Consider the following 22,722-nt stretch of genomic DNA (forward strand, 5'->3'; position numbering starts at 1 on the left):
ATATGTTTCCTGCCTGAGCACATACAACTGTAACTGAAGTCAACATGAGCTCTGGGAGCTCAGCACCCTGAAAATAAGGCCTGAGGTCTAAATGAAATTGAACTTCAAAAAGAATAGTAGTTTTCTGTCCCTCTTGGAGCCAAAACAAAAAAAAGTATTTATTCTATTTGATCAGCTATTCACAAAATGCCTTTGTATCTTTAAAATAACTGCAAACCAAATTTAAAACTGGAAGCTCTCATCTTTGATGTTACCTGCAGATAAGATAGAGCTTTGAAGCACTAACAGAGACTAATTGGAATAGAATACCAATACAACCAAAAATCAATGGAAAACACAAGAACTGTTTGGAGCGCTCTCACTGTAAACCGGGACCATTTCTTTTCAAATGCTATAGAACTTCAGGAAAAAACGTGCAGTTCTCTGGAGTGTAGATGAAAGAGGAGAATTGTCCGATTCAATGTAGCATGATACTTCAAAAACAATCATAGGATTTAAAATTATTTGTATGTATTCATATGTATTTTTAATTATCAAATTCTTTCAAATGTGTAACAGGCTGGAGGAGGATGGATGGGGAAGGTGTGTCACAGATGAAATATTATCAAATTCATATTTTTATCTGAAACAGGCTCTTTTTTCCTGTTTTGTTTTGAAGACACCATTTCTTTCCATCCTGAGCTTGAAAAGAATTTGTCAAAGTTGCTGGAAGGGAAGAAAGAAGAAAGTAGTGCTGTATATAGAAAGCATGCAGGTGAGAATAGAGCATAATTACATCTGTAATCAACCCTAGACCTGAACACAGAAAACAAATTATCGTCAGTCCTAACAGTGTGCAAGTGATACAAAGGAGACTAAAATTTGCCCTGGAGTTTCAACTCATTTCTTGTAGGCCAAGCCTGCTCTGATGCTCTATGAGGTTTTGTTGGCTCATGGTGAGATAAACTAGGGAAGGGCAAATGCAGGGTGTAAATGTGCTTTGGAGCTATTCTGGGGGACAACTTGCCCTGGTGCAAGCTCAGCACTTGCAATGTGCTGCTTTGCATTGTCAGCAACCTCAGACCCTAAGGTGGGATGATCCTTCCAAAGTCTGCCAAGGTAGTGGAAGTGAGGTATGTATGTTTGTACCCTTGCTTCTAGTAGTGTATGAAGGCAATGTGCTCTCTGGATCTGTCCAAGAAACCCACTTGGTAGTAAAAGAACATTATTCCAGTTGCTTAGCCAAGTACTCTGATATTAAGCAATGCCAGAACTGAGGTTGCTCAGGCAACCTTATTTCTATTCCCTCATTCATTAACATATTAGGTGATCATATAATTGAAGCTACTAGTGCAGGCCATATCTTGGATTTAGACAAGGATTTGTGCAAGACATCTTGCCCTAGCACAGAAAGCTCGGGGACAGGGTTTCAGAGTGCTTTTCAAACACTGCACGTGCTTTGCTGAAAATGCAAGGAGCAGGAGGCATGTGGCCATTCTGAAAAAATCTGTCAAATGTGAAAGAAATCTTATTTGAGGAGAATGGCTCGTCTGCAAGGTCCCAACATGGAGACCCTCTGCCCTCTTAGGACAACACTTCACCCTCTGCTCTCTCACCCTGTCAAGGGTTACCCAGGCAGCCCAGCCTCTATACCCACGGCCCCACATACCCACTTCTTTAGCTGTGGTTCTCACATAGGACAGTATCTCTCTGACCAGACAGGTATCCACTGACTTCTGGGGAGTGGTCAGCTCTTAATCTTTATCTTGATTTAGTCGTAAAGCACCATCTCTCCTTATCAAAATTGCAATTGAAAATACTGTTGATGGCATTGCCTAAAATGTTTCAAACCCTCACCATGGCTGTTCTATTTTCTCAACTGTTTTTCTACCTAGACAGTCATTGGTTTTTAGCTAATCCAATAGTGACTCTATTTTCAATTATTACCTAGGTGATAAAAAGTAGGATTTGTGTATTTTTGTAAAAGTCTCCTTCTGCTGTGCAGTTTGGATGAAAAGTGGTCTAACGCTCTTATTCAACTATGCTTAGCTTTCTTCCTGAAAGCGTAAGATGTCTCTTTTATCTGTAACACTAAAAAGTAGCTCAGTATCAACAGGTTTTGTTTTAATGCCTATTGCTTTTTCTTCTTGGGAACCTGGAATTTTGCAATCCTGTTAAGTGCTTGTTTTCTCCAATAAATATTCTTCACTGTTGCTATATTTCAGTTGTTAGATTTCTCAGGGGACAAAGGCAGTAAAGAAAGAAAATGAATAAACAAACAGCTCAAAGTCTTGAGCGTCCAAAAGTGTTGCAGTATCTCAATTTGAATAATCGAAAATTGAGACACTTTATTTGGGTACATTACATCACATCGAAAGCTTTGCATGCAAATCTAAAGTCTGCCATTCCCTCCAATTCCTCTGAACATTTTTATTGCTGATCTTTTCTGTTTTGTGTGTTCCAACAAAAGAACAAGCCTACATATTATTTACAAATAAAGTTAACAACTCTTGTATTTAATGTAAAAAAACAACCCACAGAATATAATGGGGGGATTATCTTCCCATTTTTTAGCAATAACTAAATAAGATTATTTCCTTTTGTTTTACTGCAGGAATATGAGAAATATCTACCTTTGATGTAGATTTGTTTCAGAATATTTTAAGCTGCACTTTTCTTAGTCTTAGCTGGAAATACTGAAAATAATTAACCTAATTAAAAACAGCAACAAGACCCCTGCTCCCAGTACTTTTTTGGGAAGTTGGACTTAGAGGGAGCTTAATGCAGTCATCCCAAACAAAAGCACTTTAGTGGACTTCTGCTTCTAATTAAATTCCAAAACAAAGCCAAGGGTCAGCAAAGTCTGACTTCTTTCAACATCTGAGAATGCAAGGAGGGTTTGTTCAAATTACATCTTCAGTCCAGATCTGTTCCTTTCCGTGTCTGGCCACAAAACCAGGGAAAACATCATAGGTAAACTTGAAGAATGAGGGGAAGAGCCCCATTCCAAGGCCAGGCCTTGGTTTTCCACTCAAGCTCCATAGCTTCCCTGTGCCCAATCCTTTATGTCACACCCCCATTTCCTTTAGTTTGTGTCATGATCTAAAACCCTGCTGACACAAAGTACACTTCAGAACCCAGGAGCACTTCTGAACATCCTCAGATACACCTGTATCACCAGGTCTGTGCCAAATACATAGAAAAGAAACCCAAACTCATTAGTTGGAGAGGGCTGTGACGTGCACGGAGGGAGCTGGCCAGGTCTGGGGCTGTGCTGTGCATCAGCAGGGAGCCTGACGCAGCCCTTGGAGATGATGATGAGTGACAGGAGTACATTGCGATGGAGGCCTCCAAAGGCTCTCATTGCCTGGCCCAGCTTGTTCAACAGTACTTAATTTTTAACATGTGGAAATTTCTGAAATATGCATCTTAGAATATCTGCTTAGCTTGCCTAGAAAGCTTTAATAATTAATGGAAATTCAGAGTTGAGGTATAGTAATGATTTATATGGGGAGATGTCTTTACACAATCTGCTCTCAAAGCTTTCTAGAGTATTACTCTTAGTGTCTAATTAACTTCCGAAGAGTGATACTGCTCCTTTCACTACACTGATTGATCAAGGCCTTAACTGCAAGTCATATTTTCCAAGTGATTCCCCAGTGTCCTCTCAGCTCTTATGAGTTCTTGCTGAGGAACAGAACTGTCTTGGACATCAAGAACTACTTTCAAGTTTTCAGTTATAGTACCTTAGACATCAGGGTGTTCCTGTTGCTGTTTAGCCCACATAGCCATAGCACAGAAATTTCTAGTCTTTAGATATGATTTTGTATGATGTGATATTTTTCTTTTCCCCAGTAGCAAGTCTTTCTGGTACATATTTTGGAGCATGTTCCTTTCACTCTTTGGGATTCACGGTGATAAAGTTACACTAATATACTAAAATACACTAAAAATTCAAGTAACTACTAATGATTTTGAGCTAAGATGTATATTGCAAGTACCAACTGCCAGCTAAGGACTTTGAAAAGACAGGGTCATTTCCTTGGTCTGTCATTTGCATAGTGAGTGATCTGGGTAAATTGTTGTATTTTCCCCATATGTAAAGATCATATGTTGTGATCTAGCTAGGGGAAAAAAAAAGGCTATAGAGACACTAGGACTATTAAAATTAGTACCATATATGTTTTCAGGCTGTTGGGCATTTTATTTGTTTAAAGCTGTGTGAGAGTGAAAAGATGACAAGACAGTGAACAGGAACAGGAAAAGTCTCACGTACCTCAGGGTTTGTTCTTACTGCCACTAAATTTTGGCTGTTGCAAGTAATACAAAGTCCTAGAGAGCCATGGACAGAGCCACAGACAGAGAAAACACAAAGTGCAGCACAGCTCTTTCAGACTCACTGTCTTTTCAAGAACACATCAGCCCCTTCCCAGGATCATTTTTAGGGTCACCAGAGGATACTGGGCAAAAATGCCCATTTTTGCAGTATCTAATTCTCCATTTAAGGCCTGTTTGTCCCACCACTTCCCTGTTCCTTGCTCATGATCTCAATGGATCTCTTGATTTCTGGCACAAGTTATGTTGTTATAAGTAACCAACGCATTTTATAAATAATTGCTCATCCATAGCTATGTTTACATTGATATTGGCAGCTTATTGTCAGCTAGTGAAGCAAACCTCAAAGAGCGGCAGTTCTTCACAAGCAGCCTGGTTCCTCTTGGACCATGGCAGGAGATCCTGACCCCAGGAGATCATGCTACCACTGACACCTTTCTTCAAATATTTCAGGTTCTAAAATCTGCTATTTTCTTAACTGGTTCCCTCCCTCTTTAAGGTGGTGGAAGAGTTTTCTCCAGCATAGGCTGCTCTTACACCAGTACTGGGTGTGCTATGTATTCTCAGGATACTTTTTTTTATCCTTTCCACAAAGACTGTACCTTCACCTTGCACCTGTGGGCTTTGTGGTGACAGCGCTGGCTTTGGAGACTGTCTGCTCAGGCTCATCTATAACTGACAGCTACCAGCTTGAGAGTATCTACTTCCTTAGGATCCAAATATTCCTCTGACAGGATTAATGGCCCCCACCTTTTAAGAAATTAGCTATATCTCCATTTCCTCTTTCCATCCAAACAGCATTTCTGATACTAATAACATCAGCCAGAGAAAAAGAGGAGATAAAAGCACTGGTGGCAGAGTTCCACATGTGAAGGAAGGTGTCATAAAGTCTTGGAGGGCTCATCTAAAGTTTGTACCAAAATTAATAACTGGCTTTGTCATTTAAATCAGCCTGGAAGCCTAATGTATTTATTCTGAAACTTCGTCAGGAAAAAGCTAGTTTGAGAGTCCTGTGTCAGGACTTCTTAGAGTATTTAATTTCTGTGGAGCAGAATGAAGATATTCAGTGTATTTTCTGTGATTCTGTGATTTCCACAAGTTACAAGCAGAGGCTGATAACTGAATTCAGGCACTTTGTTTTTTCTCTTTCTTTCTTGTATGGAGTTATGTTGTTGAATGTTCAGCTCATTCTGTTCAAGTATGAGTGAGTTTGGGGAATGCTTTGACAAATGCCTTATGCTGGAGTTCCCCAGGGAGAGCTACATAGGGATGGATGCACATGTTGGTCTAGCATTTCTTCCAAACTGAAGCATTTAAGACTTGATGCAAATTACATTAGAGCTATCCTATGATCATGCTTCAAATAAATTCTTACCTACTTTACCAACAGGAGACAATACATGGAAAGTATCTACAGGAAGAAATAAGGATCTCCCCCAAACAGCTGTCTTGTTAAAAAAAAAATATATATATATATAATTTTGACATCTGGGTAACAATTAATGCTTCATCCTCCTATTTGTACTATTACTTTTAGAAAGAATCAGTTTGTCATGATAAAAAATGTGCCAGGTACAGGTGCAACATAAATATAATTCATTCCAGATAATAATGCATTCACCAAATATGAAAAAGTAATGCTGGGATTGTCTAATGTTCTGTGTTGGCCTAGTACTTCTCCTATGGAAGGATAAAACTAGAGTTAGCTTTTGTGCAGCTTTTGTGAAGCTAATCTCTTGTGAAAATCTCTTCCAAAATCAATTACAGAAATATTGCCGTGTACTCAAAGAATTATAGGTATGTTTCTTATATATAATCTCTTAACAGTATTGGTAGAAACCCTTTAAATGTCTGTGTCCTAAAACAAAAGTTTCCAGAACATGGCATGCCAGCCATACCAGATAGGTACACAGTTTGATATTTCCCTGTTACTGCTCCTGATGCTGCCTCCAACTTCTGAGCTACTACTGATAAAAAATTTGTGAACCTCTGTGTTTTCTGGGTAACGGTATATTAACTCGTGTAAGAGTGATGTCTTGATACAGATACCTTGTTTATCAGCCTGCCTTGTGGCATAGCTTAGAACTGCCTTGGCTTAAAAACAAAAAAGGTGGGAGGAAAAGCCTTACAAATCAAGGCATACAGTTGTCTTAGTGCACGTGAATCATTTCGAAATGCTCGTGTTCCTGTTACAGTAATTTTAATAAAATACTTTGCCCATACAACGTGATGTTAAATGTGTGCAGCCCTTTAGAGGAGAAGGGCTGCAGACAGCAACATTTAAATGGTGGGGCTTCTCCAGGGTGAAGCTACAGAAGAGCTGATCAGTAAAGCAAGAAATCACTGCTCTAGCGTGTGTAAGGGAAAGAGGTAATAGGGATGCTGCTACCTGAGGAAAAGGGCAAGTCCTCTTACAGATAAGGGAAGAGAGTGAGCTGTAAGGGGAGAAAACCATGTAAGGAAAGATTGGAGTTTTTTAAAAAGTGGAAAATTATTTAACATTGAAGTTGTATCTCAAGCCAGTCCTGTCTATCCCAAGACCACTGCACATTTGTAACCTCAACTTTGCAGACCACGCTGTTTCTCTCAGATAACGAGGATATGCAGATAGTAAGAGGCACAAAAATAAATTAGAAAAGGATTTCTTTAATGCTTCTAATAATGTATTTGGACATGACTATCATAATGAATCTTGTAAAAGGAATTTGCTGTTTCCCCTTTTATATGATGTATTTCTGACCTTAACCCACTGGATATGTGATTCCTATTCAGAGAAGGTGCCCATAATAGAGGGGCAAGAAGGATGATCAGAGTTCAAACAATAGGGTAAGAAATGCAGAGTAGTGGGAAAAAGCTTCCATTTTCCCATAAGCTGGGGCATAGAAGATACTGCAGCCTCAGCTCTACAGTATCTTATGAACAAACAAATTATGCATGAGTTTGCTCAGGGGACTACTCAGCTACTCAACAATAATGGGTAATTGCCCTCACAAACTTATCCTCATATCACTCATACACACCAACACTTATAGTGAAAAGAAAAGACGCGAAGAACAAATTTCAATATAAAACACATTATTATTATGAAAATGACACATTTCCATTTAACCCTTTTCTAACAAAAAGAACTCACTGCATTTCAAAGAAAATGGGGCTAGGAAATTTTAAACGTTAGTCTCAGTATTTTCCCTTGGAAGGCACACTCAAGATTGTTTTACTTGGCACATTCTGTACTCTTCATTGTAGCAAAGGCTTGCGGGTATCTAATGACACAATCACAGAATGCCATAGAAATTTGGAACAAAATCCCCATCTTTGATACAATTCAGCAGATTCACGCCATATGGAAATCCTGCTGTTTAATGTAACACCATTAAAAGCCACATATTGCTAAATTCATCTCTCAAAGATTTTTGCAAAAGTTGCAGGAACAATATTATTTCTGAGTTTTTAACCTTTATTCAGCCTTCAGCTTTCTTTAAGAGTCAAATGTGTGTTTCATAACTGGAAATCCAACTACTTCATATGCTGGTGATATTTTGATTCCTCAAACATACGTAGCAAAATAATGGTCTTCTCCCCTTCATAAAGAATGAGTAAGTTACAACTTGATCAATAACTGGGAAAGAGATGAACCATAACTAGAGCTCAGTGTCCTGAAATATGACAGATAAATTTATTCTGTACATCTTCACCCTAAGTTTCTTACTCATTCCTTTTGTTTTCTGTATACTTTCAGTTCTAGGTGGTAAGTTCCCTGGGCCTAAGATTGTGTGTTAACATTTTGAATTGTGAAATCCTTTGGGATTTCTGGATTGCGAATAAAATAATTGATAAAGCTATTTGCTGCACAGCTACTTATGCTTTTTCAGTCCATCCCTTTTCTTCCACTGAAGAGAGCTATTAAGGATGCACAATACGAGTAGACAGAAGGAATTTCTGGCTGCTGTGTAGATGCTTTACTCAACGTTTTCAACCACATCTGCATAGATCTCAGCTCTCCTTACTGGACTCCTTGTAGGTGCAAGGATTTCCTAGCTTTATCTGCTTGCAAGAATTGCATCAGAAAGGATACAGGAAATGATAAAGAACCCAGCCCCTTGTTGTAGTGTGTTTCCCCCAAATCTTGCTGAAATTTGAAGCAATGTTTCTACCTAGTGTGAGAGTATGTGACTAATACTACCACAGAGAGATATGGCAAAAATGGATCATGCATGCTGTTTGCCATGCTGAAAGGAGTATGTTTAACCTCAGAAGTACCTTGTGTGACGTTTATGTAAGGGAGCTTAGAGGCACTGAGTCCTACATGAGCTGTAAGCTGCCTTTTCAATCTGAACATATTTCAGATTTATCAACTTTCTTTTCTGTGTCTAAAGCTGGGGTAGGGTTTAGCACAAGAGTCAAGGCCAGCATCTCCAGGTGTGGCAGTTATAGCCAGACTCCCAAAGAGCCTGCCCTTCCAGATGCTGAGCCCTCCTGAACACGGGGTGATCACAGGTGTCTAGAGAAGGGCCAACATCTTTCTGAAAATATTGTTCAGGAAGGATGCAAAATATCTTCCAGGTCAGCAAGAAGCATGGCAGGTGAGTTGGATGGAGCCTGAGAGGTGTTGCAGAGACTTCTGTTGTTTGTACAACTATGTCAGGGAAGAGCAAGATGATTTGGGGCCAACACTTTCCAGGAGATGACAGAGGAGTTTGTAGAGGAGGAGTGAACGGACCTAAATGAGGAAGGGAGAGGAAACATGAGTAGCCATCTGTCTTTTGGTTGCAAATTCATGGTTTACAAGAATATTGCCCCTGATCTAGGTGGCCAAACTTATTCTGGTAAATTTTCAGAAGTTGCTTTACACAGTTGTTGGCAGCCTTGTAACTCCAGGGTTTCAACTCCAGGGCTGCAACAAGAAAATTACTCTCTCACTTTGTCAATACAAGCAAAGTGGGCATTGCATCTCTTTAGGGAAAACTAGCATAGCAGCAAACAGTCATAAAGGAAAGAATAACTCCTTTAATAAGATCAGCACACTCCGAGTAACAAATTACCTGGATGCGAGAAGAGCACCAGTCCTAGAAACCTTCCCAGACTCTGGCTCGTGCACTTCTAGCAAGTCACAATGTGTCTCTGTAGCAGGAGGGAGTGAAGCTGCATTTGAGGGTTGTTATGACATTTGTATGTCCCTAATATATTTATAACCTAGGACAGAGCACCTATGTGTACGTCTCACATTTTTTCCTAGTAGATATGCAGAGATTTAAGCAGGTGAATATGTGTCCACAAAGGACTATAAAGAAGAAAAGGAGTTATAAGGTAATGCAGCAAGAGCACTGATGCATGGTTATTGAAAGTAAAAATGGTTAACATGTGGAAAGAGGTATATAAATGACTGCAAGCCACTTTTTCAAATGTCTTTCCCTGTTGCTCTTAGCAATATCACTGAATATGATCAAATCGTTTTTCTGCTCCTTTGCCACAGTAACTTTTGCAAGTTAACAGCCCTCTTAAAAAGAGGGCACGGGGTCCACAACAGATAATGCACGTTCTGTTGTGTGATTCTCAAATGCTGTTAGGGCTTTTCACGTGGGAGTTCAAAACCACTCACAACTGGCTTACCTTTCCTCCCACGGGTGTCCGTGGTTAAGTGTCCTGGGGCCTGTGTGCAGGCTCCCAGGTCTGCTTATCTGGAGGCTGCGGGATGAGGCCACTGGCTGCAGGTTCAGTAGCACCCAGCGTGCATCAGTTCCCCACGTGTAAGCCTTGGTATAGTTTTAATTTATTTTTAAGAACACAAAGATACATGATTTAAATATTGTGAAATCCTGTATATATTTTGGCTCAGTCATATGCCTGTTTACTCACAGATTCCCCAAAATCTGCATTTCCTCAGGCATTCATGTCTTTCAGATACTTTATGCTGCTTTTTCTGCCTCAGTTATTTCTTAACACTGTGCTGCTGCTTTTCCTTAGACCCGGTGGAATATGGCCTTTTTTGTTAGCCTTGGTTCTAGCACGCGTCGTCAAGTGATCACTGCTTGACTCCCTACCCACAGGGCCAAGAGTCCTTACTGTCAAGGTGGGAAACGCCTCTCTGCCCTCCACCTGCCTCCATCCCTCGCTGTGCAAAAAAACATACGAAACTTAATTGTGAGCAACATCATAACCACAAGATGAAGAATGGCAAATGAGCCCTGCTTCGTAGCTGGCTACGGCTGGGCAATGTAGGCTTGTGTCCTACCAAGCCAGGAGCAGGGGCAGAGCTCTCTAATGTCCTGGACAAAAACTGTTTAACTAAAAATGTGTTTAAACTTAAAAGGGGATTGTGCAACATCTCTCTCCTCGGTATAGTCTTGGTTTAGGGCAGGTTTAGGCTGCTGGATACTGGAAGGGCTGGATTTTGGATTGCGTTTTGCTTGGAAGTAGCAGACCAGGAGCGAAGGTAGATTGCTGAAGGATTGGGTTTCCCTTCTGGGGGACAGGCACCCACATCCATACCTGGATCTCAGCCTCTCCGTCCCACGCTTTCCTCACTGCAAAGTGGGCAGGTCTCTTCCTTTTCTTTCTCTCCAAATATACCATCCCAGGGACAGGACTGTGTGCCTGTGCTGCACCCCATGTAATGGGATTCTGTTTTGGGTTGAAACGTCTTGATGTTAATAAACAAAAATAAATCAAAAAGGTTTGAACACTTTTGGTTCCCTGGGAAAGGGGGACTGCAGGAAAAAAACACACCTGCAAACTTCATAAACGTGGCCTTTCCTGTCATTGAGCAATCTCTGTCATTGAACTCCCCTTTCCCTCCCTCACCAGAAAGATATTTTTTTTTTAATAAATAGCACAAGTTTAGGGTACTTGCATTATCAAAGAGTTTGCAATCCTGATTAGGAAATCTATTTAACCTGGTGTCAATTGGCCTCCTTGATGTGAAAATCTGCCTGAATCCTGGGAGAGAGTGCAGGCTGTGCCCTAGTCAAGCTTTCTGCAGGAATAACTTGTTTTAGGAAGAAATAGAGTAAAAGCAAAGGCATGCCAAACAGTCAAAAAGTGAGGGGAATGTCTCAGTGGAGTGCTGAAGGGAATAGATGCTCATGATGATGATGAGATTTTGTTTTAATCACAACGATAAACCTTTTAATTTTGGTGCGGCTTTAAAAATGAAATAAAGGGTTTGTGACTAGCGAGAGTCCTTGGTGTTGCTTCCAGAGCATTGCTTGGGCTGTTTTTAAAGCCCTGCCAATGGTTTCAAGTGGAACAGCTAATGTTTCAAGTGTTCATAAATAATTGTTTAATGTTCCAAGCACTTTAGGAGCAGGTTTTAAAAACTAGCCTTGCACTGATTGTTTCCACTGCTGTAAAAACATTCTTTCGACGGGAGCTTTGTCTGCTACTTAGAGGTTTCTGCAAAAAGGAAAAAAGAAAACAACCACCATCCTCTGTGAGTTGATATAGAGGGACGCACCTAGCGTTGGACCTGTAAAAACCTTAAAACTAGCAGATTTCCCCTCCAAAACTGGCCAAAGTTTGGAATAACTTTGTGGTATTGTGAGAACAGGGCCACAACCATGGATGGTGTTAAAGGGGTGATGATGGCCCATCTCTGCTTTTCGGGATGCTGGAGAGGTGCAGTGGGATGGCACTGGGTCCCAAGGAGGTTGTGGATTGCCTTGATTTACCCATCCCCATAGGCAACGCTTTAAAGCAGGGTTAGAGGTGAGGTCTTGTTGTACCCAGGAAGCCTTTAGTGCCTTTAAACACAGCCCAAGCAGAGCCAAGAAGTGGGCTTGGTAGCTTAAAGAAAATATAGTGTCATCAAAGCGAGGGGCCAGAAGCCTGGGGAGCGGAAAGCTTGGGAAGAGGTGGAGGCTGTTTGCTGAGGCTGCACAAAAACCAGGGCAGTGGGACATGGGATGTATCCTGGTCGTGCTCTGCTGCCCGGCTGGGGGGAGCAGGATCTGGCCCCGGAGAACAGGCAGATCCAGCAGCACCCCGGTTGTTGCTCCGGTGCTCTCTGGGGTCGTCAGCAGGTGGAAATTGTGGTGGGGAGAGAGTAAAATGTGCAACTTAAAGTGGTCATTTAGGTCAAGGTTTGCACTCTTAATTAGTGTTTTTGGTTGCTCAAACCAAGCTTTTTTTTTTTCTTTTTTTTCTTTTAAAGCTGCATGGGGGAGGAGTAAGAAACTTTTATAAACAATCATCCTATTAAAGTAAAATAGGTTGGAAGACACACTGACTACTCCTAACTATAGTGAACATCCACAGTAATTCAGAGAGAGCCTTTCAGTTTCATCCCTGTAACTCTTGAGTTTTGTCTGAATGCTTTTGCCTAAGGGGATGCTTTAGTGCTATTTTGCTGTTGTGCACATCACATTCATTTCTGATGGCTGAAATCCTATTTTTAAAAGTAATTTTTCTTTAAAAAGATCTATATGAGTATAAATAAGCACACACAAATTTTAAGGAATTATAAATTTCTATTTAGTAAGTAGGATTAAGAAATTTTGGATGTGTATATGTTTTTTTATAAGTATATTTGTGTTTATAAATATCTATAGAAACACATGTGTGTAACCTTATGACGGATAGCCATAGAAGCACCGATCTTCACGTGGATGAGTGTACTCAAGATTGAGCCTTAGCTCTTAGCCCTCCTGTGAGAATTTATCTACCAGGTCTTCCGCTGCAAAAATACATTCCCCTTTGTTTGCTGATATAATTTGGAGAGGAAGAGCACGACCTCATTTCTGCCGTTTACTAGAACCAGATCGTGCAGTAAGACTGGAAGCTTGTGCACACAGCGGTTATCACTCAGTTTGTCACCTTTTCTGTTTTTTTGGGGGGGTTTTTTGTTTGTTTGTTTTTTGGGGGGTTTGTTTTGTTGTTGTTGTTGTTGTTGTTTTTTTTTCACCTCTGTAGACATGTCTCTTAAGTATCTCCTCAGTTATCCGGGCGATGCAGGGCTCCTGTTGAGGTGCAGAGAGCTGGTTAAGCGGGCAGCGGGCCGGCCTGCCCAGGGTGCGTTTGTCGGGAAGGAAAGAGGGAGGGAAAGGGGGAGAAGAAGGGAAAAAAGCAGCTGTTGAGGCCAATTGTTTGAGCTGAGCCATCCCCGCAGCCAGCATCGCTGCTCGGCCGGGATTGCTCCTGCTCGGCCGCCCTCTGCCGGCACCGCGGGGCGGAGCAGCGCCGGCCCCGCACCGGCGCCCGATCCGGATCCGGCTCCGCGCCCCTCCGCGCGGGAGGGAGCGAGGGCTGGTTTAATTCAGCATGAAAAATAGCCAGCGTTTGTATGGATCAAAGAAAACAATTCTGCGTAACGGCTGGGAAGAAAACAATTGACTGTTATTGAACGAGAGGATTGCTCTAATTAATCCAAAAGCTATACCCGCTGCTAAATGAGGTGAAGGAAAAAGCTCAAGAATAGGTTTAACTCCGGAGCGTAATGTAGCTGAGGCAAGGGGGCAGTTTATGACTCAACACAGTAGAATTTCTGCTTGTAAATGTGATTGCTAACGTGGTTTTTTTTTTTTCAATCGCAATTTTCCTAACTTACAAATGAATCTGAAATATCTAGAAATAATAGTGTCTGTCGTGTAAAATGAATGCGTGTTTTTCTTCTTTAAGGTTTTATTTTTAACTGTCTCTAGTAAAAGTACATTAGTCATATTTTATCTCACTCATGAAAGAGCCTCTTTCTGTAACTCGCTTCAGATTTAACCCCTTTAAGGTTATCTACACTGTCAGCATATCGTCTGCTTTAGGATGTCAGTGTCTGTCCCTAACTATTTATGGAGGTTTTATTGACATTTGTCATGTCCTACTGTGTTAAAGGAATAAATGTAAATTCAACAAGAAACAGCAGAATGTCACCACTGTCCTGTTTGTGGTCAAGCAATTCTATCAACACTTAGGGAAAATGAAGGCTGAGGAAAGCAGTGGTGAGCAGGGGGTGCTGCTTCCTTCCTTCTTCCTCCAGCATTTCCTTTCCCCTCCTCACCGTTTCCATTTCCTCTTATATTTCTCAGTTTAAAAGATGGATTATCAGTACCTGTGACCCTTAAATTTCTTATTCTCTGTTACATTTACACAGAGAAGATTATTAAATCTGCAGATAGAATTAGAGGCCAAACTAAACTCTTTTGTATTGATATAATCATGGGAGTTATTTTAAATGTAATGGATGCAACTTGAGAGCAGAGTATGTCCAGGATGTTTAAAAGGCAGACACTGTATGAGTATATATAAAAAAATCTGTGTGCTCTTAAGATGTCACGCATAATCCGCACTGTGTGTCTCTTCAGTGTCACAAGCACATTTACATAGATTGTCATGAATTTCAAATTGCACCTCAAATCAATGCCAGAGTAAAATTACCTTCGAGCACAATGCAGCCTTCCTTTAAGAGTTAATCATACAGGTCTTGCTCCGGTTGGAGGGAGAGCTAACCTCCCGTGACACTTGTGGCTTGCTGCTTACAGAGTGCCAACATTAGGTGCCCCGACACATTTGTAGCACCTCCGTGGGACCGAACGCGACCAGTGTCTGGTGCCACCTCGTACCCTCCTCAGAACATGAACAGTGAAAACAGCGCATCACGAAGAGAGCTATCTCCTTAACTGGTGTGAGCGGTGTCTCCCAAGGGTACCGTGTACATGCTTAGGGCTCTGTTTTGACAAACCATTTGTAAACATCCCATGGGGACTTTGCTCCAACAGGTACAAGAGCTCTGAAGCAAGCATTTTCCCAGTGCTGTAATATAGTTGTCATCTAATTGCATGTGCCTAGATGGTGGGGAAAGATGCCTTGAGTGCGCTATTCTCTGGTTCAGTCTAACCATAAAAGGCTAAACACGGCCTTGCTCCAACTCCATTGGTTGCACACATCCAAATTGGATTAAGGCTCAGTCAGCAAAACCTTTTGGTTGTGGGGAGATAAAAAGAGATGGAGATTTTACAAGGGCCTGCTCAGGGTGACACCATGGCACCTGGTAGGAACAGCTGCGTCATCTGATCCCAGGCTTCTTGCCGTGTCCCAGAGCACGTTATATCTCTCCAGAGGGTAAAAGCTTCCGCTATGCCCAGAAACAGCATTTAGGTAGTGTAATGTGTTTATTTCTGGAGGGAGACCATACGGCTGAAGCAGTTCCTTGTGGCAGATTACCAGTTACTAGTGCTGTAAATCACGGTGTGTCCAATATTTTTGCCACGGGTCTCTCCACCAAAGACCACTCTTCTACTCAGCAAATCACTGTCTCCAGAAACACTGTCTTCCAGCAAGCACAGTCATTAAAGCCCGAGGCTTCAATTTACCACGTGAACTGGGGGCACAACGGTCCTCGGGTGCTGCCACGGCTTCGGTAACCGACGGGAAGGAAAGGAGGAGTGTTTGGGCCAATGGCATTGCAATGATGAGACATGTAAATGCCAGCAGTGCTATTTAGCATTTCTCGAGCAAGAGAATGGGCCAGCAGAAACGTTGTGGATCCTTGCCAAGCATGTAGGGGGACATGTTGCTAACTTGCTGGTGGCTGCTGTAGCCAAGAAAACGAGTAGCCATGCAGGGACTGTGGCGGGCGGGAGTGAGAGAGCACATGTAGAAATAAGGCTTCTCACTCAACAAATTCTGCTGTTTGCATGCAGAAAAAGAGGTATTTTTGCAAGCGGGGACTTAGGAACAAGATGAAATCTTCCCACTTTTATCAGCAAGGCAGTTAGTGACAAGCACATGGTGAAGGGCTCAAATTCCTGGTGCAAATTATCATGAAAATAACTGAACACACAGAAAATGTGGAATTGCAAAGATCAGGAAGCCGTGACTTTGTGAACTGACAAGATGGAAAAGACATATTCATTCTAAGGGTTTGTGGTGTAGTTTAGCCCTCTGGGCATTATCCTCACTTCACGAATTTGCTGCAGGTTGAGACATCTCCACTAAGACAACTGGTATTTTATGTACATAGAAAACATAATAATCCCAGGCACTTGGGACATTTAGCAAAGTGTGGAAACTCTGATCAGGACCAGGGCGTGCTGTCCTGTGAATGTTCTCCTGGAGATCAGCCCTCTGTGTACTTAGTTCCTCACCTGAAACTATGGAAAATTTATTTTTCTTTTCCCATCATATTTTAAAAGATGCAGAGAGCTGAAAACGAGTGTTTTATTCCATTCCTAAGGTAGCCGCAGTTTGGTGGTAGGTGAAGTAATGACTATATATAGTCACTAAAGTGCCTTCGGATAGTTCTGGAGAACAACTGCTCTATAAATTTAAGGTATTATTATTATTAAGGTATTATTATTGTAAGTTTGCCGCAAGTTGCAACGAGACTGTAAGAATTACCTTAGAGCACCTAATACTGGCACAGTTGCAGAGTTTTAAGTTCTCTTTCTGTCAATACTGTGTGAATTTTATCTTGTGCTTTTGATTAAACAAACTAATCTGGAACAATTTCAGTAGGTGATTTTCTAAATAGAAAAGGCACTAATAAGTGAACATCAAGTTGCACCCCTCTGGCATCCAGAGAAAGGAAAATCCTTTATGAACAAATCAGATGTGGTCACACTGAGTCCTAAACGCTGCTCAGCTACCATCATGCTGATTTAATCAATCCTCATGAGGTAAAAAAGGTAGAAAGTGGAGAATAATATGCCTGATGATGAGATATTTTTAATGAAATGAGTTGGGATAATTTAGTAGGGAATGAAAGTACTATGGATAAAAGTGAGTCAGAAAGCATGAAAACCACCAAACATATCAGAACATGTGTATAATATCAAACAAGAGTTGAACATCCTTAGTCTGTGCTTCACAGGTAGAGGGATGAATTGGAGAAGATTTGGCTGTGAATCAGCGGGGTCAGGGATGAAGTGGTGCAAGTCAGTGGCTGTAGTTTGGGAATCAATTGGAATAGGTCTTTGGGGTTCTGTGGCTGCTGTGTCTTGCTGGTTCATTAGAAAGCTTGTAGGGAGAGCTCCTGGAGTGGGGAGGCATGAGGAGCTGGTGTCTTGTAAGTATGAGCCTATACGCTTACTGTACTGCTGGCTGTGGAGGCTGAGATAGGGTCCTCGGTATCTTAGTAAGAGCTGTTGTGGGCTGAGCTAAAATAAGTGGCTTTGCACATTGAGGGTAAAGCAGATATATTGGCCTCTGTGGACCTGCGGTGCCCTGGATAAATCTTTCTTCACATATGATCAGTGTAAGGAAGGCAGAAGGGCACTGCAAGTTCCTGCAGAAGGGCAGAGGGAGTTAGGTGGTCATGTTTTACTGTCTGGGCCACAATCTGAAGGTAAAGAGAAGCTCACTGTGATTTGTACTTTAACCTTTTGTCAATAAGATTGATCTGAGATAGGCATTTGGGACATAAAAGCACAGTCTGCATGTTCAGGTAATAAGATCTCAAGCAGAATTTAGGTAAAATCCCTGTAGCTACGTGAGTCTGAGTGGTTTGGGTAGTGAAAGACACCAAGAGATACTCCTTACACTGGCATGGAATGCTGAATGTGTGTGAACAAGATGTAGACCTGTGCTGTAATCGTCCCATCCTGCCGTGTACTACCAGATGTGTTGTTGACAGCTGCACAACAGGAACATGTAAACAGAAAAAAAAAAAAGCAACACGACAATTTAGAGAAAGGTTAAAACGTATGTGTCTGTATCTCAGTATTATTTATGTGGACCTAACAAATGACAAAGGAGGAAAACCACAGAACAGGTCTTGAACTGATGTTGAATTCCCATACCTTGATTAACTAGCTGGAGATCAGGTCCATAGTTTCTCTGAAGCAGCTTTTTTTTTTTTTTTTCTCAGAATGCATACAGGGAGCAGATCTTTTGAGTAGGAAGGTGCCATTTTTACACAGACACTGTTCAGACCATAGCCACACTTGGAGCCAAAAATAGAAAATATATTTTAGAACTTGTTAAATTAAAAAAAAAAAAGAGAGAGAGGAAAGAAAAACCTCCAGCAGAACTTTGCTTTCTCTGACTTTTCAGAATTTCAGGTCTGCTCTCCTGATTACACATTTTCAAGCTGATGACATGCCATCAGCTAAAGATGGATTTTAAACACAAGTCATGTCAAAAGTTTCATTTAACCTCTTCAATATAACAAGCTGCTGATGGTTTACATTTCTGACAGCAGAGGTAAATTAATCTGTGATGGATGTTTGGAAGGGAGAGAGAAGATTTGCAAAGAGCAAGGAAGAAGTAAAATGGTAACTGGTGAAAGCACTGGACATCTTCTGGAGTGTAGTGGGTGGTGGGTGGGATGTGGGTGTGGTGATATTTCTAGATCTGCATCTATAAGTATATCTATATCGCACTCACTATGTGTATGTATGTGTGGTTTTTAAATAAAAATAGTTTTCCATTATACTGTGTGAGTCTGTGTGATGTGTGTGATGAGGGAGAATATTTCCAGATGAGTTGGATTTTGGAGAATAGGGAGTAGGTTATGATTTGTCTAATGAAATGTTAATTTTTTGGCAGTCAGAGGGGTTTAGGGTAAATCAGTTAAACCCAAAGATGATTAAAAAGGGATTTGTGAAACTTTGGAGTAGTAATTAGTATTAATTGAGGCCATCACTATTTTATATGATAAAGGTAGTATGCATGTGTAGTTGGACAACAGAAAAATGCTAGGCTCGTCCTCCTCCTTTCTGGGGATTGTAAAAGTTTGGGAGGGAGCTCTTGTTAGTAAGTAATCCCGAGAGACATAACAGGGTAAAACCTTGACACAAGAAAATTCAGCCAGGAGACAGTTGATTTCTCAGCTGGGAGGTACTTCAGGAAGAGATGGCATCTTGCCGTCTCCACCAGGACTTGGTAATAATTCTTACTATTCATGAACAGATGTCTTTGGTTAGATTCCCTAGGTGCATTTGAATTCATTAAAGGATCTAGGGAATCAAGATATTAATTCTAAATTATTACATATTATAGATTTTATTTTCTGGAAGAATGGGAACATGGCAAAAAAGAGGTTGTAGTAAAAGTGGTAAATGATGTCAAGATAGCATAATCACAGAATACTATTATGCCACTCCAGGCTATATTGTATCTTTTTTTTTTGCTTTAACACTGGCTATCTAAAATAGTTTGATGTAAGAGCGAGTTTTAAATTCTGTGTGCTGTGAGATCAAAATTCTGTAGTTGGAGACATTTATAAGTTTTATTTGTCCTGATATTCAGCTGGAATAAAGTGTCAGCACTCTGAAATCAGTATGAGGATACAAAGTCATAGCAGATGAGGATCTGACCAGCTAACCCAAAGCATTCCGTAATTGCAAGCTGAGCTATTTCATATCTCATTAGTAAGGACTGAATTAAAGGACCACTAGGCTTAGGCTATTGTATGTGAGTTATTCTTAATGATGAGTACTTTGATATTTTACTGGGACACCAGAGGTTTGATACAAACTCCATGCAGATGGAACTTGTACTTCTTAAGAGCAGCCTGCAAGCCTTCCTTTTCCAGGTCAGCTACTTTAGGGAACTTTCGAGACAACATTTTGAAACTGAACATCCAAAAGCTTTTCAAGTCTTCATGACTAAACTCTATTCCGGTACTTGGTTGCATTAACAGATGTGATTTTTGTCAATGGGAGCTTGGCAGAAGAACAAATTTCATCAGCTAATATTTGTAAACTGCTTTGAGATCCACTGATGGAAGGAAACCTGGACTGAGAATAAAAAATGCCAACTATTGAAGTTTGTTTGCTGAATTTTCCATCTTTGAATCTATATTTATAGGATTTCTTTGCATCTCTTTAATTATCAACTTCCAATTTTATTCCTCTTTCTTCCCCATTTTCTGTGTACAGATGGTGCTTTAGTCATTTTTCTGTTCACCCAAGGTTTTGCTAACACAAAGAAGGGCTAGGTCACTTCAACTGGTCTTACAGATATGCTCAATTTGAGTTTACTACCTCCTTTACTTCTTACTAAAGACAATTTAACCCGTTATAGCAAATACCCAGAACCTTTATCCTGCTTGATAGTAAAATATTGATATTAAAACATCAAGCAGTGTCTCATTTCAGACTCTGCCTCAAAGGATGTTTTTTTTCCAGTTGGTTTATAATTTCTCTGCTTTGATTCGATTTTTTTCTTGTTCTTCCATCTCCCCGTTTTGCACTGGACTTGAATGAAGAGAACCTTTGCAAATAGCATTGCTAGTGAGATAGCCCGAGAATGATGCAGATGATGGGCAGGCCAAGACAGCTCATCTGCAGCAGTAATGCTGGTTCAAGTTGCAGCACATCTTGCAAGGGCCATTTTGTCATCCTCTTTTGATGCATTCATTGGCATGGTCATGACTACCATCATCAGAAAAAAACCTGCAAGTGTGTATTTCTTCTACTTGCACTTGAAAAATTCCTAACAGGACACTTTCTTACAGTTGTAAAAATAGTTAATGCAGTACAAGATTTTTTTTTTTGGTAATTTCTTTGCAAGGGCTCCAGAATTGCAGAATTTTTTAACATCTAAGAATTTGCCTGGACAGATATCTCTTCTGAAGTTGGTATATGCTTTATTTTCCCCCAGCACTAATGCAACATATGTTTCTAGCCAGTCCTGATAATGTTTTTCAGTGGTATTCATCTGTGATATTTGTAGTGAGTTTCTTGTGTAATTGTAATTCAGAAGTTGTCTGTGGCCCTGTGATATGTGCATAATTGTCCCTGTCCACTGTAACCACCAGCACCTCTTGTCAGCAGGATTGATGGTAATGTTTTAGTTCCTTTTTTAGTAATGAATTGCTGTTCCTTCCAACAACAGGGGATTGAAGTGGAGCTTTTGTTGTTCTAAATTTGAAATCTTAAGTCTGTGGAGAGGTTTCCAGGAGGTATTTTCTCCGGTTCAACATACACTCTAACCACAGGTGTTGTATCATCAAAGAAACAACCCATATGCTGATTTAAAAACAACAGACCTGTTTATTGTTGCAGTGCATCATCATCAAAGAAAACAACAACAACCACCTGTCTTTAGCTGTGTAATTAAACTGATGGGTCTTTATTCTGTGCTAAATGATATGGTAATATATGGATATGGAGAATATGAGAAATCATCCTTTAAGCTATTGAGATGTTTGCAGCACTGTTGAAAACTGCTTTTTAAAATTAGGGTTGGTTTTAAAAAAATCTGTTACTAATAAGATGCTTTTCCTGGTGTAGTTATCCTTCCTTTCGCACTTTTTAGCATGGTGGAAATTCATCTTTCCATAGCTTGGGATGGCCACCTGTTCTGGTATCTTTTTCTGCATGGTCTTCAGTGATTCATTCCGTTTCATTTTTATCGCCTTTTTCTTTATCGCTCTCAAAGGCGCATTTTTGTTGTCTTTCTCCAAGTCTCTCCAAGCAAAGGCAAGCTCAACACCAAAGCTGGTCCATATTGTGACCAGATACAAGGCACATACTTCTTGTTTTCCTTTCTGTCCCACCACAGAATTACAGCCAGCAAGGCTCCTCTTGCAGGCAGTGGTGGTCCTGTTCTGCACACAACAAAACCCTGCTTCTTTTAACAGCAGTATGACACTGATGTTTCTACCTGCCAAGTACTAGCAAATATCTCAGGCTTTGAATGTTGACTTCTTGGTAAAGCAATCAGTGGTTGAATCTGTAGATATATAAGTTATACTTGGACTATTTGCACACATATACCAGCTCTGGAATTGCTTGGTCAGACCTCCACAGCCAAATTTGCTGCTGGTTGACCACATTTCCTACCAAAACCCAACTCTTAGAGAACATGCCTACTCCTACAGTTACTTTAATTGGAGAACAAATTATAATGTTGTTTTCACAGATCGCATTTTCTCCAGAAACTCTTTTGACACAGAAACTTGCATAACTAGTGCTCTTAGATGAGTAATCTGAATCATGTTTTCTTTTAAAAGGCCAATCCTAAATCCCGTTTGCTATCCACTAGACCTGTTAGCACAGGCAGAAGATTGTGTTGGCCTGCAGGGATGTGTCATACTGAACCTGTCACATAGGACATGGCTCACAAAGAATTTGGGGCATTATGAATTTAAAGTCTTTGATAAACTGGTAACTTTCATTATGAATTATATATTTTTGGTCAAGAATTAGTGTGCCCTACTTTTTTTATGATGCCTTTTTGCTAAGTATTTTACTCTGATTAGAGAGGAAAGGTATGCCAGGTCATCTGGGGGGCTCTGCACCTTTCCCTGTTCTTCCAGGGATGAAGGAGGGGAATGCCCACCTTTCTGAAATCCCTTCTTCCAGAATTCAGCCTTATCTTTTTTAGGCTTGTTATCACTTATGAACCTTCCTGTTGTCTCGGACTCTTAAGACAAGAAAAATATGCCTCTCTGCAGAGTGTCCCTTCTGGGTAGAAATACTGCCATGAGGTAGTGGGTTGGTGTCTTCATCTTGGCAGTTGTGGGTTTGTTGTTCT

Source organism: Nyctibius grandis, chromosome 10 (assembly GCF_013368605.1).
Source record: "Nyctibius grandis isolate bNycGra1 chromosome 10, bNycGra1.pri, whole genome shotgun sequence".
NCBI lineage: Eukaryota > Metazoa > Chordata > Aves > Nyctibiiformes > Nyctibiidae > Nyctibius > Nyctibius grandis.